The sequence below is a fragment of the Anas acuta genome, chromosome 15, assembly GCF_963932015.1.
Source record: "Anas acuta chromosome 15, bAnaAcu1.1, whole genome shotgun sequence".
NCBI classification, from domain to species: Eukaryota; Metazoa; Chordata; class Aves; order Anseriformes; family Anatidae; genus Anas; species Anas acuta.
The window spans coordinates 3,642,717-3,660,881 of record NC_088993.1 but is presented as its reverse complement, the minus strand read 5'-3'; the positions used below and the strand labels follow the sequence as shown (position 1 = coordinate 3,660,881).

Here is an 18,165-nt window from a genome sequence, read left to right as displayed (position 1 = left end):
TCTAAAAATGCCCTCCTCATCTAAAACTGTTCATGCAATGATTGCTTCTACCCATATGTAAAAATTAGGGATTAATAATACAAAATTGTATTTTAAAATTACAAAGGTTTATCAGATAATCTACTGCAAATGGAACATATTTGTGCGAGTACTTTATTCTTCTCAGTAATACTAACAGAACCTGATCTTGAGTAATTTAGTCATAATTTGTAAGTACTTTTACCATGAAAGAGGGAAAATATATTTGCTAAAGCTTATGTCCTCATTTTATTATAAGTTACTGGGTATGCAAATTCGATCTGTCAAAGTAGTTTTCATTGACTGTAAATTCCAAGATGATTTAAAATTATATATTGTCATCCTTATTATACTGTTTGTGTTTAGACTTTCCAAAAGCAGAATGTGCATTTCTGTGAAAAAATACAGAGGCAGAGTTTTACCTCAGTAAAATTAAATGGATGTGCTCTATAATCTTGTAATGTAAACTCATCCTGCAGAAATAGTACATATAAAACACTCAAAAGAACACAACTAGTCTTTGCTGAAGAATTAAAAAATCTGAGAATGGAATAAATAGGCTTATTGACATATTTTTCTTAAAATATTAATTGTAGGATACTGAAAATGCATGATTCAAAAAAAAAAAAAAAAAAAGAAAAGGAAAAAAAAAAAGAAAAAAAAATAGAAAAAGGTCAGCAGAAGAACCTTCGACATCTTTGATCTGTAGTCACAACCCAGTGAGATGAATGAAGCTGTTCCCATGACAAAGGTGACTTTTGACCGTATCACAGCCTACAAATGCAAGCTTAGCATTTACTTTATTTCTCTTCAAATAACAGCTTTGTCAATAGCACAAGCAGCAAGCATCCAATAACACAGAGAAGAGAACTGTCAGGTGTGATTTTGTCATTGTTTGAATAAGCTCAGGAAGACTGCAGTCTCTTAACAGAATCAATAGGCAGCTAATGAGCACTTCAAGGCCTGAGGGGCTTCATCCACGTAAAGAAGCCAACTGAGTAAAGTGCTTAAGCAGTTAGTAAAAATCTGAAACGCAAGCTTAAGTCTTATTTGTTTTATGGGGATATAAATACAGGATTAAAACTGCATGATTTTCTGAATTAGTGATGCTTAAATATATTTCTAAATTCTGAACTACAAGCTGCTTCCTGTACTTTGGTTAGAAAGTGTTTAAAGTAGGGTAGTTTACTTGAAATTGCAAAATCCTCCTGGCCACATCCAAATGTTACAGAAAACAAATGGAAGCAAAAGAATCTTCTTGCTAAATGTGCAGCTAAAATAATTCATATTCCAGAAAATTATTTCACACCAAGATAAGATCTGAGCTTGGTTCAACTCAAAAAAAGGGTTCTGTAAAACAGGTATCCAGGGGTATCATATTTATTTTCCCTCCAAGACTTCCCTGTCAAACATGCTTTGTTTGCAAGTTTAAAAATTGTTTGTTCTAACTTCCATCTCAATCTCAACCTGGGATTTGAAAGTTAAATTGGATTCTTCTCTTTTTCCCCATCACTGATTTTAATAAAGATTATTTTCTAAACTGGATTCGATCGCTGGTGTAACCTCATTTCTTCAAATAAACTCTCAGAAAAAAAAAAAAAAAAAGTGCCAAAAGTTATTTCCTTTAATAGGCTTGCTCTCATGCAATTAACTAGGCCACAGGGAGAATTCATAAACCAGATAAAATACAAATATAACAGTATGAATAATTAAGTATTGAACTATACTTTAAAGGAAAATGGTGGATTGTATAATCTTTAGATTAGAAAAGCTTTAATATCGTCAAACAAAATTGTGATGCCCTTCTACAATGGTTGTTTTATATACTTAGATTGCCAGAGCATAGAGGACAGTGACTTTTTTCTTTAAAAAAAGAATGAAGCCATTTCTTTCATTGTTCTCAAAATCACTTTCTGGCTTATCAATACTTAAGCCCCCCCCCCCCCCCCTCCCATTTTTTCCCCTCTGGGCATTTATCTAATTCTGTTTATCTAAGCCTTGCAGTATTCTTCCCTCATCTTTTCTATTATTCCTATTTCTCTTCCACATAGTTTAACAAGTCTAAAACCCAATATATCTTCAGATGCTGTGGTGTGAGCGTACTTTATCATCCTTAAGGTTTTTGCACACCAGATTAGCACCACAATGATGACAAGATGTAAAGAACTGATTTTTTATAAATTCATTCTGCTTCAGATTTGATCAAAGTAACTTTTTATTGGCAGGTAATGTACTAGCTCTATGCCTATCCATACCAGTCTACATGTATGCTTTGTCATTTATCTTTGTCTAAAGCAGGTATAAAGCTGAAATACGAGCAAATACTATTTTTTTTATCTGTCAGCTGTATTATGCAAATCAATAAATGCTGCAGGAAAACGAAGTATACAAACTGCAATCTGTGGTTCTTTATTTTTAAAGGTTTCTAGAGCATGTATTTCATTTGATAAATTTAGTAAGAGGCAAATATTTACTATATTTTATTTTGTTAGGCTCCAGGGAGCTATCAAAGAGGGTTTTCCTACTTAAAGATCTTTCCTTCTGAGTTCTTGATATGTGAAAATACTTTATAATAAAAAGATATATGAGAAGACTACTCATATGAGGGGCTTTAGTTCTGTTAATGTGATGCATGATGCAGCCTAACAGTCACGAGTTGAGCCATACTGCAGGTCACTACTCCACCATGACTGACTGAGCTTGTCAGTCAACATACACGTTTGATGAACCATGAATTTCTCAGATGGAGTGAAATTAAATTTTAATATATATATTAGAATATGGCAACACTGACAACCTTGAAATCCATTATATACATCGTAGAATTGTCCAACATATTTCTTCCAGAAGAGAAAACAGTCCTAATTTCTCAAAAACAACATTACAGCTACATTCTCAACTTAAAATAAATGCTAAAATGTCAAACATGCATCACACAAGAAGTCCCATGTTAATTGTACTGATGATATATAAGCTTACACACATGTAATATACTGTTGCGTAATTACAGACTGGTGCAAGTTCCTGTCAGTATATGCATGTTACCTATACAACATTTGCAACACAGACTGACATCTTACGCATATAACAGTGGTCTTTCTATATGCACATAAACAGTTTGGAAAACACATTGATCAGATTTTATCATTGCAACAGTTGGTGAGCAACCATGGAGTTTTCAACAAACTTTACTACTGCACACATAATGGACATCATTCACACAGACTCTATCTACCTGCAAAGACAGACTATACACATTTTTTATAAGAAACACATATATGCAACTCTGTGTGTATATTTAATACATGTATTTTCTCATAACCAAATTCCCATCCTGATCTTTAACTCAATACGAGGATAAAATGTACAGGAAAACTATCTTTTAAAACATTTGACAAGTGGAAGTCCATAATTGTTTTGTGGGCAATTTTAGCTTCTACATTTATTGACTAAAACAGTTTTTTGTTTGTTTGTTTGTTTGTTTGTTTTTGCTGGGGTGTTAAAGGTGGAAGGTTCTTTTAGGAATAAGAGAAATAAAGATTTTAAAACCTTTTGAGTATTTCTGTTGTTAAACACTGATTTTTCAACATTATGGGAAGCAGATTCTGAGACATTTTTAAATCTAATTCCATTAGAAAAACATTTAATATTTGACTTTCAAAATATATACAAGAAGCCACCTGTTTAAATTTATTCTAAAGTTCAGAGATAATTTCCACAAATAAAAGATAGTATAATTGAGCAACTGCAATTCTAGTAATAAATAACCATTTCACACCTGCAATGCAATCAACTAATAAGAACTGGGAGTAGAAGGTGGAGCACAAAGAGAATAAATGTACCAAATACACTCAAAAATCTCTGAGAATTTAAACCAAATTAATTTGCAAAAGCAAAAACTTCGCTGAAAGGTTGTATCATGTCTTCTTGAAAAGGCATTTTTCATCCATGTTAGCAGTCTCATGGTAGTTTCTTAACTTCATTTGAACCAAAATGGGTGAGAGAAGTAGGATTCCAACAGTTAAAGTAAAGTAAGCATATCAAAATACATGCAATGGGCTTATTAGTTCAGTTTTGACAGGTTGCTAAACGGTAACTCAGAGTGAAGAGCTGAAAACATTCCACAATTAATTACCTCGATATGCACTGCCTGAGCCAGAGCCTGCAAAAGAACTGCTGACAATACTAAATTCGCGTTCCACTGCTCCTCCCGCCTCTCCCAATTTACAGGAGAATAGGAAATCATGAACAATTGATACACTCTGTTAGCTCCTATCATGGAGGGTGAGCTCACATGTAGCCTTAGGGGTATCTTACACAGTTTAATGCTGAAAATAAAAGGTAATGTTCTTGGCAAAGAGCTGGGGGGATTAAATTTGGAAGGCTTGAAGCAGCTTTGAATTGTAGTCAATAAAAAAGAACCAAATAGTAATTTTGTAATTTAACTGTGCTGGTTATGCCCAATGACTCAGACACTTGTGAAATAAACCGTGTAAATAGAAAAATGGCTTAACTCTTTCTGCAAGTATATTTTTTTCCCCTCTTCCTTCCTTTTCCTGTGGTTTCTTTGTTTCAATAAAACTATATGGTTACTTTCTCCAGCTTATTGTCTTGGGACAACTCATCAGTCAAAGAGAAACTATGCCGTTTTAAAATAGTTTTTTTTTTTTTTTTTTTTTTTTTTTAAAATTTGTTCTATGCTGTGGACAGTACCAACAAAGCTTGTAAAGATAAATGCCTAGCAGCTGTTCCAAGTGAATTAAATGGATGGCTGTCTGTTACATGCTGGTCTTACTGGAAACCCTACACTCAGGGTGATTCCCCTTCTGAAAACCAACTTGACATATCCAATTAATTAAATTTTTTCATAATGTGATGTTCAGCTTCCCTTGTTTCAGCTTCATAGAGGTGGAATGGACCAATTCCTCCAAGTCTTTGGCAATGCTGGTGCCAACCTGCACAGCTCTTGCACTCAAGATAGAATCCTGCTGATGAGAAATCCGATAAGCAAGATTCTGTTCTGAAGTCCCAAACTACCTCATGGCTGCAGCTACTGGTATCTGAACAAAGAAAGGTGGAAAAGGAGACCACTAAGTTCAGCCAGAGTGCCTGTTTTAGCACCAAAACTAGGCCCTATATTCCAGTAACCTGCAATAAAAAGAAAAAAAGGCCTTCTTGTAATGTAGAAGCAAACTAGCTCTACTGTATGAGTACCTAGATGACTAATTTGCCTGCTAGTACCTAAATTTAACTTTTTTTATAATTAAAATGGAATTACTTTGCTTTCTGTAATACAACTAAGCATGATATACATTTTTAACCACTTCTTTAATTGTAATCATTTTTGTGATTTCTCAAATAACTGATCCATGGAATGTATTCTAAATATTCCAAGCAATTCCGAGTATATCTAAAACTTAATTTATTTTTTTTTTCAAAAATACACCTTTATAATTACCTCACAGTTGTAAATTATTCAGATTATCATTATACTGATTTAATAAGGTCATAACCACATTCAGTCTCATTTAGAAAATTACAGGACACTACAAAACAAGATTATTCTATACCATTTCACTAGTTGTAACACTAACTTCATGTTCACATTCTAGAATGTGATTTATTAGGAAAAAAAATATTTTGGTGAAACAAGTAGACTCTATTTTGAAATAAAATGAACTTTTAATAAAAGTTTATATATAAATTCATAAAGCCTTTCATTGGTGGAACTACTCAAAAGCTGAGGTGTTCTATTTTTTTTCTTAAATTTTATTATTGTCTTCAGATGGAACATAATTTAAACTAATTCTAAAAATCCTATCTGCAGTATTTCAAATGCTTGCTGTGTTGCTGTCTACTGAGAATCTGATTTTCCATTTTAAATAACTATTTCCTTTTATCAAGAAGCATTTAGAGAAAGACTAAGACATTTTTCAGTACGCAAAGCTATTCCTGCACATACAGTCACAAACTCCTATTTCTTCTCTTCTAGCCCTGTGAGTCCACAAGAGCAGTAGAAAAACTTCAAACCAGGCAATATTCAGGCTATGTCTCATAAAATAGAAAATATGTTTGAAACCTCACTTGCTAAAAATAAATTAATGCTGGGTGATTACTTCCATGATTGTGTGTTTAAAATAATAGTCACCACAGTGACTTCCTCCTATGGCTACCTGTCTAAAGAAAAGCTTGCCTCACTGCCATGATGCACTGAATGCAGCCAGTAGATATGCTCAGGGACCATCCACTGCACCATGAAGGCAGAATTGAGAGTCCCAATGAAGGTGGTACGCCCACCCACTTGCAGAAGGTGGATGCAGTTCCTCAGCTGTCGAAGGTGGTACATGGGTACCGGCTGATTTTCCTTTTTCTTACTCCTTTTTTTTTCCTTTTGTAACTCCAGCACCTATTTTTCATTTTTGCTGCCCTATATGCTATCACATCTCTTTTTGTATGACACTATGAGGTGGGTCCTTAAGCTTTCATTATTTTGAAAAAAAAAATAAAAAATAGAATTATGTACTTTTGGAAAACAGCACCCTGATGGCTCATCTACAATAAGTTATTAATACAGAGTATGTTCTTTTTTATTGGTGATTTTACTATCAGCCTCAAGGTGGAGCATTGTTTTTGACAGTTTTTTAAGAACACTATTTTTTTCTGTTCTAGAGTAATGCCATTGAAGACTGGTTTCTCTCTAAAAATTACATTAACTAATCGCTTTAAGCTCCAGGAAAACAAAGTTCTAATTTTTCACAAGTACTTGGAAAAAAAAGCTAAGTGAAAGTAGTCTTAGATACAAAATATGTGATACTTGATATGAAATTATTCTTTCTTTGATTATACAAAATATGCTAACAGTATTGTTAACGTATTGTTAACATATGCTAACAGCATACGAAGTATGATAACAGTAAATATTAGTATTGACCAAAAAATGTTAATGAAGTTTTCATGTCATTACATGAATAACAAATTCTGTCATGAAATGATCTTTGCTACAGAAACAAAGCAATAGTTAGAACAGCTAATTTCAAAATTTGTGGTCTGGCCAACATAGTTCCATTTACCATATGATCAGGATGATCTCTACTACTCCTTTAAATACGGAATAAGTATGTTTTACTTCTCATTAAAGGAAAATCCCTTTGAATTTTACATTCTAAAGTGAATAAAATGAAGCTGGCCCCAGACTGCAAAATACAATGATAAAAAATAGAAAGATAAAATCATATATTATAAGTTCATTCCATAGCTCAAGAATTAATTAAGAATTTTATCCTCTCTACTGACGAGCTGGTAATCTACCAGCTGCATCTAAACTACCATTGTTCAGAATAATTTGTGATTATTTAGATTCCCCCTCATCCCCCAAGTGACCTTAATGTACTTCCCTACATTTCATATACCTTATCAAAAAAAAATTACTTCATCCTTGAAAAATAGCTCTTTCTGTTGACGGTATTTATAAAAATATCGAATACAATCAAACAATTTCAAGTAAGGAGAACAGACTGAATGCTACGTCAGTTATAACACCTCCTTAACTCTTCTTTCTAGCATAACAAAAATGTCATTATTGCTATTTTCTTCATCTTTTCCTTCAAAGTTGCAATTCTGTGGTAAAGGGGAAGACTCAGCTGTCTTGGGTAACGGACACATGGTCAGATTGTCCCTAGGCAAGCCCTACTCTTCTTCCTATTGCTTACGCATCTGTAATTTTAAGTCAAAGGGAAGGAAAAAAAAAAGAGGATAGCAGCAGCAACATGTTAGAAAATGCCTGCAAAGTTTCTCTCCTGTTTATAAAAATAACTAGAACACAGCATCCGTGTCTAATTCTGGACATTCATTCATGACACTATATTTACAAAACGGTGCACACATTCAAAGAGACCAACAAGCTTCTTTTTAAAACAGCAGTCTTTCCCTCTAGCTGATTTCTTCAGTATCATATAAAAATAAAAACAAAGGAATTCTTTATTCAGTTGGCTGTTATAAAGCATTGTATAATAATTTTTGGAAGATTTGCCATCCTCATTTTGTTTTCGCTTAATACTTTTGAATATATTATTACACATACTATCTTCCCTCCTCAACTTCCCCAGTCTTGTTACTAGAATTTTCCTTACTTCAAGTGGAAAGCAGGTATCTGAGCATGATGTTCTGAATCTACTCCATCCATTTTAAATTTTTTGCCCTTTTCACTGAACTGACTGACCCTTTAGCACTGCTCAGTTTTGAACTAGCAGCAAATGTCATTACCTTTCAATAAATCCTTTTTCCCACAAGTCACTCCTATTTGAAATGAACAAAATCTGTCCATGGTACAAATTCTAGTCATATTCAGCTAGCTTCTGATTCACAAGAAAGAAATGTATCAAGTTCCACTCTATGTACCACAAAGTTCAGATAAAATAAGGAAAGAAAAAATAAGGATAATATGCAAGGGAAACGGAGAACAGAAATACTGGAGAACTGCATGGTGCAAAGGAAGGAAGCATGATGTAATATGTGAGGAAGAAGGAGCAGATTGTAAGAGACAGAGTCATTCAGTATAATGTGGAAATTTTTAAAGACCTTTGCCCTTATGAATCATGTATGGAAGAACCAGCTGAGACTCTGGACTGACAACTAGCAAATAAAATTTCATGGATGGTAATGTTTTCAGAGACCAAGGAAAGTAAAGGTGACCTCACTATGTAGTTTGCTGAACTAATTAGCTTGTTTGTTTTTGGAAGAGATGCTTGCATTTTTTTTTAATTATTATTATTTATTGTTGTGGTTGGCTGACATGCATTGCCTCTGGAGTATACTTGTATCAGATGTCCTATTACTGTTTTCACAAAACACATCCCAGCATCATTTCAGAGGCCCCCTCATATGAAATCTCAAAGATAATCTTGGGGGCAAATAATAAGTAACCAAAGTCCCTTGCCTAACCTTTATGTTTTATTTTTATTCAGTATTCTAAATATTAATTGTGCCAACAGCATTTCCTCACCCACACCCCCATATTCCAATCCACTCTTAAGTGTTAGCTTGAATTTCACTCCACATTTGAAATGGCAATCACATATAGGAGCTATGGCTTAAAAGAGCAATCCTATAAAGCTACAGAATAATTCAGACATACTGGTGTGAAAGCTGTCAAAGAAAGAGAAAACTCCATTTTGCTGGACAAACAGTAGTCTTCACGGAGTTCCAAGTTACATCAGCAAATACAATTTTCTGGGGTGGCTTATCCCACTTCTTGAACAAAATAAGCTTTTTCTTGCTAAAGGACAATACCCATTAACTGTATCAGTATTAGGGCTTCATGCTGGGCTTCATACTGGCATAGGTATTTTAGTTAAGAGGCTGTATTTTGGGACATTTTCCCCCCCCCTATTCCTAACCAGTATAAGCTACTAGCAGAATAGAGCATTGGATGCAATGAAGACTTCGAAAAATCATTTGTCCCTATCCAAAAAAGTTGTATAAGTTCTTTCTGTGAGTAGAGAAAGGAGAGAGATTTGGTCTGAAATGTAAAAAAGATGACAGACTGAAGAATATATGAACAAATACTTTGCTGTAAGTCTTAGAGGTTCATTTCCAAATAAGAACTGAATCTATGATAGCAAAGACCTATGTGCTGTCCTCATATTTATGCACAAGAATTTCCACATTTTTTAGCAGCATCTGATCTACTGAACAAATCTTACAGGATGTAAGCACTCATATTTCTTTCTGAGAAATCCTAGACAGAAATATTGAAGCCCTCCCTTTGGTTCTACATGATGATTTAAATTTCTCTGTACCTGAATTCCTTAAGCCATAAATAATATTTGCTTAGCTCTTAGAGGAGTGCTGCCTCATTAAGTAAGAGCATTATAATTATTATGATCAGTTGTTTGAAGAAGTGATCGAAGAACTATCAGCAATCAGCAAATCCTCCTAGACTGAAAATTAAAAGACTTGTACAGTGACACTAGGAAATAACTGAGTTTAAGAACTAAAGCAGAGCACTTGATTCACCAATACAGAAAATATGAGGATCTGGCAACTGAAAATTTCATCTCCCTCTTCTAGAGAGATTCTATTCAGAAATGCTTTGGGGCAAGTCAAGTTCTTATGTTCTTCACCTATGGATGTATTTTCCTAGTATCTACAGAATCCTAGTACTTCTTATAAAGTTTCTGTCTCTATTCAAAAACAATTGTAAAATAATTATCACTTGCACTGAGTATATCTTTGGGCTGAAGTGTATAACCTACAGTCATTATGGGCACCATACTTACTATAATTCTTACCTTGTTTTACAATATATTCTAAAATAATGTCATTAGTTCTATGTTGGTTTATATAGAAGCTGAAGAGATTAATTTATAATGTATTTATAAACTTAAGTAAATACCCCTTAAAACAAGATTACTTCTGAAACTGATTTCTCACTCAACTATATCTCATCATTCTCTAAACAGATGAAAATATTAGAATTGTTAGCACGAATTAATGACATTCCTCTCTTGCTCCCATATTATAGTTTTTGCCTGTCCTTCAAATTAACTGCTTTTGATATAATGTCCTGTGAACATTTTTTCCCTTGCCTGAGAAACAGTCTTATCTTCATTTCACTTAGACTAATAGTACTCTGCAGCATCTCTTATAGGACATGAAATTAAGTTTAACCCCATTATGCATTGAACAAAATTATGTCCCTTGGATGTTCAAGGCAAACACATTCTCTTCTTCTACCTCTATTGCAACACACCATTGTTTTCCAAATGATAACACTATTCTATAAAAAATGAAGTTTTAATTAAGGTTTAAAAGGATAGATTTTGCTAACTAAAGCCTACAAACTTTTAAAAGCAAATGAAGCTTGATATTCTTGAAAATATTAAATTACTATTTTAACATTGTGGGTCTAGTTTCAAAGAAGCTGCTCAGCCCAAAATGGTTTTCTAAGGAAAAAAAAAATAAATCTTAATTAAATAAATAAAAAAAAGAGAAAGTACTTAGTTTTTAAAAAGTTTTCATAGCTTGTACTTGGCAGCATAATGCAAATTTAAAGACACAGCCATCAGACATCCTAAAAAATCCTATTTTCAACTGACTTCTGCAGCATATCAGTAAATTCCTGCCCCCGTAGCAGCCACATTACTATTAGTATGTCCTCTGTACTTTTCCAGAATGTAACAACTTATAAGCAGGCCTTGGAATTACTTGCTATCAAATTTTACTAATATATTAATATTTAGTTATTTCCTCTGTTACAAAAAAAAAAAAAAAAAATCAAAGAAATAAGTTACAGTAGGAAGGATAAAAATATTTTTACTGTCAATAGTAAAAAGAAAATCTTCTCCAGACAGTTTATTTTTATGGCGACTAAATGAGAGCAAAACAAACAAACATACAAACAGTTTTGAGAAATTGATTCATCTTGCATAATAAATTCTCAATACAAAAATGTAGTCAAGTAGTCATAAATGCTAGCAATCAATTTAATTCTGGCATTAGCAATACATGTCAGATGGAGTCTATTCAACCCTGCTTCAGAAAAATTTATATTACACTGCTGCTTTTAAAAAGAGCATGCAAAGTAAGTAGCATGATTGGCTGTGATCAATGGCACAAGCTTGCTGAATAACTTTGCTATGATTTATTTTCAATTTATGATTTATGTTATCTTTGTCTTTTGTAAACATTTGTATCATAATCATGAAAGTATTTTCCAATACAAATATCAGAGAGTTTAAGCTACACCAAATAAGAGGGAGAAAAAGGGAAGAAAAGCAAGCACCTTACAATAAAGTCTGCAATCTAGAAATCACTTTCTGAAGATCAGATCACTAATGTAATTCACCTAGCACAAAAGCATCTCTAAATTCATACCTTAGCCACAGCTTTCATTTTGTAAAAAGGAAATTGAATAATTGTTCCAAACCTACAGAAGAATCAACAAAAGGATTGATTCAGATTTCTGCACATCACTCATAACTGGTAGGGTCAAAATATACTCACTACCTACAAAATATACTGACTACCTCAGCCTTCTCCATGTCTGTCCTCACCAGTTCTCCCATCTTGCGTATCAGGGGTGTACACTCTCTTTCATCTTCCTTGTCTGACCAGTGTACCTTCAGGATCTCTTATTCTTTGCATTCTTTGCTGAGTTCGGCTCCAGACATGCCTTAGCTTTCCTGATCCTATCCCTACACACGTGGGCAGCATCCGTATATTTTTCCCAGGCCACATGTCCCTGTTTCCACTGCCTGAGCATTCCCTTTCCAATTGGACCAGCTGCAGGTCCTTACTGAGCCATGCTGGTTTCCTGCCTTCCCTTTCTGATTTCTTACATAAGGTAATTGCTGTATGAAAAGTGTCCTTAAAAAGATACCAGCTGTGATCAGGGCTTTTTAAGGGCTTTTAAAATAAGAGTACATGGTATCTTATAACTAAATAATATATTTAAAGAGAAAACAGTAATAAAAACAAAACAAAGAGATTACAAATATAGTAAATACAGTAATATTCATATACTGCATTAAATTCATGATGTGCTTAAAAGCATAGCATAAGTCATGTCTTTGATAGCTGGAGAGATTATTCATGTGAATTTAAAAGAGAAGTGTGCAAAATACCAGCAAACTATGCTGATTTAAACAACAAAAACTTAAGCAAAAAACATAGACAAAAGCTAATTGAAATAGTTATGGGATGCAGAGAAGACAAATCCAATATTGTCAAAATACCACAAGGTCTGGCATTTCAATATTCTCAGACAGCCTTTTTTGTTTGATTAAAATTTCACTTAGTCTTTCTGTCCACATTAAAAGGAAGCTGTTTGTGCCCAGAGATGTTCAATAGGCAGCAGCAGCATGTTAGACTTCAGCTTGTTTATTGAGTCTGTCAATGTTTCCATGCTGGAGTGTTTCAGAAGTGCAGTTTCAGCCATTGTGCAGTGACTGAGTCAATGGGGTTAATGGTGGCAACGAATATAATAACTGTGTGGAAGCGAAGGATGCATTTAAAACACTTGAGTTAGTCTCTCATCTCTATTCCCTTCTTTTTAAGAAAGATACCTGTGATAGTCTCAAAAGAGATGCAAAGGAATTAACGTGTGACGAATGAGCTCTGCCTCTCCCAGGACTCGTATGCCATCTTTTCCAAGGAAGGCCATTTATTATAATTATAAGGAAACCATGCCTACTCAACAACAAATGCTTCAATCCAAGATTGTTTTCATCTTTCACCTCAAATTATCTTCATTCACTTACACCAATATTCTTTTTTTCTGTTTGTGTTTTGTTTTGTTTTGTTTTTCTGTTTGTTTATTTTCCAGGACTCCTGTATGAAGAGAAAATTCAAAATAGAGTCAATTATGTTTGCAGTACATATGGAAACCACTTTATTACATCTACTGTGCAAAGGAGGATTTGAGAGCACCATGTTAGATGACCAAATGAGAAAGGTGTAACCTTTAATCTGCAACATAAAGTCCAGGTCATCTTTGAGAATGGTAGGCTGTCACCTCAAATATCTAGGAGTTGATCATGAAAAAGAACAGATCTTATAGAAATAGGCCCTTAATTTTCAGCTCATATACTGGACACCTGTGATTATAGACACAAAATTCAAAATTTCTAAGCTGTACCTTTGTCTGCATTTAACAACTAAATAAATTATTCCACAGGTGCTGCCTGAACAATATGAAAATTGCTCCGCACCAAGTCACCAAGTTACTAACCACATTTGCCTTCACGTTCTTTCAATCAGGGGTGTAAACACATTTTACTGCCATAGTATAAAACAGTCCACAATAAGTGATGGATTTTATAAGCTAGTAAATACTCATGCAGAGCCAGGAGATATTAGTAATTTGAACCTTAACAATCAAATCAATGAAACATTCAGACTCTGCTACTTTCTAATATTGGAGTCTCTGCTTTACTGTTACAATTTTGATCTCCTGCACATAAAACAATCTTCAGTACATTATTGCATCCCACTGCAAAAACCTGGAATCATACCATTTAACTTGTTTTCCAATAAGATGCATGGCATAGTAAAAGCTTAGTCCATGGTTTCCTACATCAGATCTTGCGGAATATCAAATTGAGGTCTGCAAACCCTTCCTCCCAGGAAAAACAGTCCCTGTATTAAGACACTAAGAGATGTCTGATTAAAGGATTGGTAAATCAGGATTAAAGCAGAGGTCAACAATCCCAGTCCTCCTAAACACAAAGGCAAAACACATCTGTTTAGTGAGTGGAAGACAATTAGAGATGAGGGAACAAACCAACACAAGGGAAACCATACGTTTGTGCAAGAGCTAAATTTATTTTCATTGTCTGCTCCAATAAAAGCATGTAACATCTGAAATAAAGTCCTTTGACACTTCCCCCTGCTCCACGCAAAAGGTAAAAACCATTTCTGAAGTAAAACACTGTGCCATCCACACAGTATTCCCTTTGCGAGGAGTAAGTGTGAAATGTCTTGCAATAGCTTTAAGTGTCCTAGTTTAAATATTAGATACAATAACTGATAAGAACGACTTTAGAAAGTTTAAGGAGCATCTAGCATGGGGAAGAACAAGCTAAATAAAAGAAAGTACCATCTATTTTTAATAACTGTAACCCTGGGAGAAGAACTGAGCTAAGCTATGTTACCGAATCACAGTTTATCTGAGCTGGGAATGCTCCCCATTGTGTTCTGCAGGGAACAAGTAACAATGTCCGTTCGATGGCAAGGGAATGAGGGAGGAAAAAGGGAATCATATACAGTTTTGAAGTTTTGACTAGTGAATGTGCAACAAAAAACTACCTGAGCTGCAAAAAAAAAAGCAAAACAAATTAAAAACTGGATGAAGGCAACAGTCCCAGAAAAATTCTGCTTATCATGATGACCACGGATGAATGACTCAGGCATGTATGGAAATGGTCAGAAAAAATGGGAGAGAAATACACTGATTCAGTGTCTGTCATATACCCAGGACAAACTCAAGACAAAACCATCTGCTCTCTGCCATATTACATACTCCTGGACTGTAGTGGGATCGTTAAGCACAAAAGACAGCATGTATAATTTACAACTCACCATATGAGCAGTGGAAAAAATGCCATTCCTCTTAGACATGCAGACCTACTCAGTATGTGTAGGTCTGCATGTTATATATGTAGGTCTGCAGTATGTTACACTGTAACATGATCCACCTCTAGTGCCATTAAAATGAATAGGAAACATATTGTCCATTAAGATACTGCAAATAGGTTATTCCCTATTTTAGGCCACTCTGTGGACACTCAGTCATGAGTTATATACAACAGCCTCCCATAGCCTGTTCAAGAAAAATAGACCATTTAAGACTTATGATAAGAATACTAATAATGTTTAAAATTAATTTTAAAGGTTTGCTTGGCTTCATACAAAGATTTATGCAAATACTAAGTCTTGAGAAGTGCTGACTTGATGAAAATCTTAAGTGTGATCTTCCAAATTTTATTACTGCCATAGAATTTTGCTTACCAATCAGAGAATGTGCACAATAATGCTGCGATACATAATAAATGTTTCATTTTTAATAATTTCTGAGAAATCAAAGTGTGGGTGAAAGATAGGTCTATTAGGTTACAATTTCAGTACTGTTAATTTAAATAGAGGTTGTTCAATGAACAACATAAAATAGAATTTGAATATTGAATTAGTGAATTACAAAATGGAGCTCAATAGATTTGCTCAAAATATTTCAGACCTGAAATGACTGCAGTTCTTGTTCTACTTGCTACATCATACCTATACGCCTAATTCTCACTATATCTGGATATTTAAATGTAGTTTAACCAGGCTTATTCATAGCTGCAAAATTTGACATATTTTTAAAATAACTCTATTGATCATTCTGAGAAGCCTGAAAGTAAGTTGAGCATATTAATTTTCAGAATGATATATAGGTTCGTGGATGCCACATTGATATGTTGCTCTAAATGGTACCTATTATTCCAATGTGAATGAGGAAGAGGAAGGAAAAACAATATATTTTATACTCACCCTAACTGCTAACCAAAATAACTCAATAAAAGCTTTAAAGGGTAAGAGAGACTATTTGAAACTTTCCTTATGCCAAAGACCATAGAATTCTTTTAGTAATTTAAGAACTGAAAAGATTACTTCTTTCCTACTAAATAAGTTAACACTGTTAACCCCAATACAATGTGTTTGAAACTAGAACACCTTTTGCTTCACTTTCTTTTTCATTTCATGTACAGGCATTGCTGATGGTCTCAGTACAGGTTGTGAGGTAGGCCTAATTAAAAAGCTTTTAGTCTTATGTTTAACTGTGTAGAGAAATTAAATAAAATTATTGCAGAGTTTAAAGGTTTTGTTACTGGGGAGAAGTCATCCAAAAGTACAGTTAAAAGCATACGAACCTCCTTTTCCTGTTAAAAAAGATAGATGATAAAACAGTTCTTGGCTTTTAAATTTTCTATTTTTCATCAGAATTTCTCACTGTGTATCTTATGGATGTCTTATTGATAACAGTTCCTGGCATTGCAGAAGATGAAATTATCAAAGTCAAATTGATATACAATGGCAAAAGCTGCCAATGAAAAATGTTCCAAGACAGGGCTCAATCCACAGCTGCCTTACTTGCAGCAATTCTCAGACATCCTCTGAATACTTCTGCTAAAAACAAGCCTGTATATTGTACTGATTATTATGACCAAGCTGAATATAAGCATAATGACTCCAGTCGTTTTGCAATAGATTTGGGGTCAGAGCTGCCTAAATGGTAATTGCAAATACAACTCTGATATCTTAATAGTGTAGTAGTTTAAAACTAGCTAAGCACCACTGCACCATTCTCTCTCTTTTCCTTCTCAGAAGGACAAGGGGAGAGAATGGGATGGAGAAAAATCTTCTGAACTGAGGTAAGGACATGGAGATCAGTCACCAATTACTGTCACGAGCAAAACAGACTCTGTGAACTTGAAATAAAGATTAACTGTAGTTGTATGGAAAGTAGAGGAAAAGTACAGGTTCTTCCTAGAGACATATGCAATTGAGGTTTTACAATTATTCTCAGTTACAGGTAGTGTGGCAAGAAGAAAAAGAGATGGACTTAATTTTGCGCACCTCCATGCACACTGTTGGTTTGACTATTTGAAGCTAATCATTTCTATTTTCAAAGATTTACTCTATAGAGAAGCAGAGATGCTTCTCCATTTGGTTTTAATATCCCACAGCCATGGTGCTCTGTTTCCATATGAACACAGAAGTGGTGCATACTTACTCCTTGAATATTTTAAAAGTTTTGTCACTATTAATATTGATAGTGTTATCTAACTGCCTTAGGCTTTGCCTTCATACAACAGAATAGACATGAAAGACAATGCTTCTAGCAAAGTAGTCTCTTATTATCTTTAGCACAAAGTACAGATTATTGCAAATGTGAATTCCAAGATCTGTAGCCCTGAGAAATACTGTATTACACTGATACTTTGCCTCAGAGAGAAATAAATACAGTGATTTCAATTAGAGTCCCTTGCATGGTTTGTATTTTGAGACACATTATTTCATAGATATGAATATTGACAGCATGAAGCCTACAGAAACCATAGGGAGTAAAACGTGACATTTTTTGACTATGAAAAGTAGTAGAATAAAGTTATGAGGATGAGGCAACTCATCGTACACTGTACTGATCAATGGCATATAATCACTCAATGAGAAATGTGTAACATTTGAATAGTGATTAATACATGATCTACTTTAGTTGTTCTACAGCAATGCTCTATGCATATATACCAATACAACAAAAACTATCCAAGTAGGACTAGCACTTACTCCTAAAAATAGAAGAAATTACATAATTTAAATTATTCCTATAAGCACTTCAGTAAAATTGCTTGAAAACGTTAATTGGTTTTGACTAAAAGTATTTGCCAACACTTGTATTTCATTTACATGAGCATCAAATGCATTGGCTTTATTATAGAAGATGTATACTAGGCTCAGTCAGATTACTCTTACATGTCCATTTTCCAAGCAGTGTAAAAAGAAGAGTCCGTTCTTGAAAATTCAGACCCTCACCCTCTTTCAACCAAGCCATGTTAGAAGATTAAGCAGATAAAGAAAACAAACAAAAGCTGACAGGAAACTGAAAGG

At 34.1% G+C, this 18,165-nt stretch overlaps 1 protein-coding gene and 1 long non-coding RNA gene across 29 annotated transcripts in view; both read right to left on the bottom strand.

Annotated features, from left to right (window-relative positions):
* RBFOX1 (RNA binding fox-1 homolog 1) overlaps nt 1-18,165 on the bottom strand; it is an 881,332-nt gene that overhangs the window by 516,630 nt on the left and 346,537 nt on the right. The window lies entirely within an intron of this gene.
* LOC137864911 (uncharacterized) lies at nt 11,316-14,372 on the bottom strand. Its single transcript, XR_011101687.1, has 2 exons — nt 14,031-14,372; nt 11,316-13,347 (listed from the first exon to the last, which is right to left on the bottom strand). It is a non-coding gene; the product is annotated as an uncharacterized lncRNA (long non-coding RNA).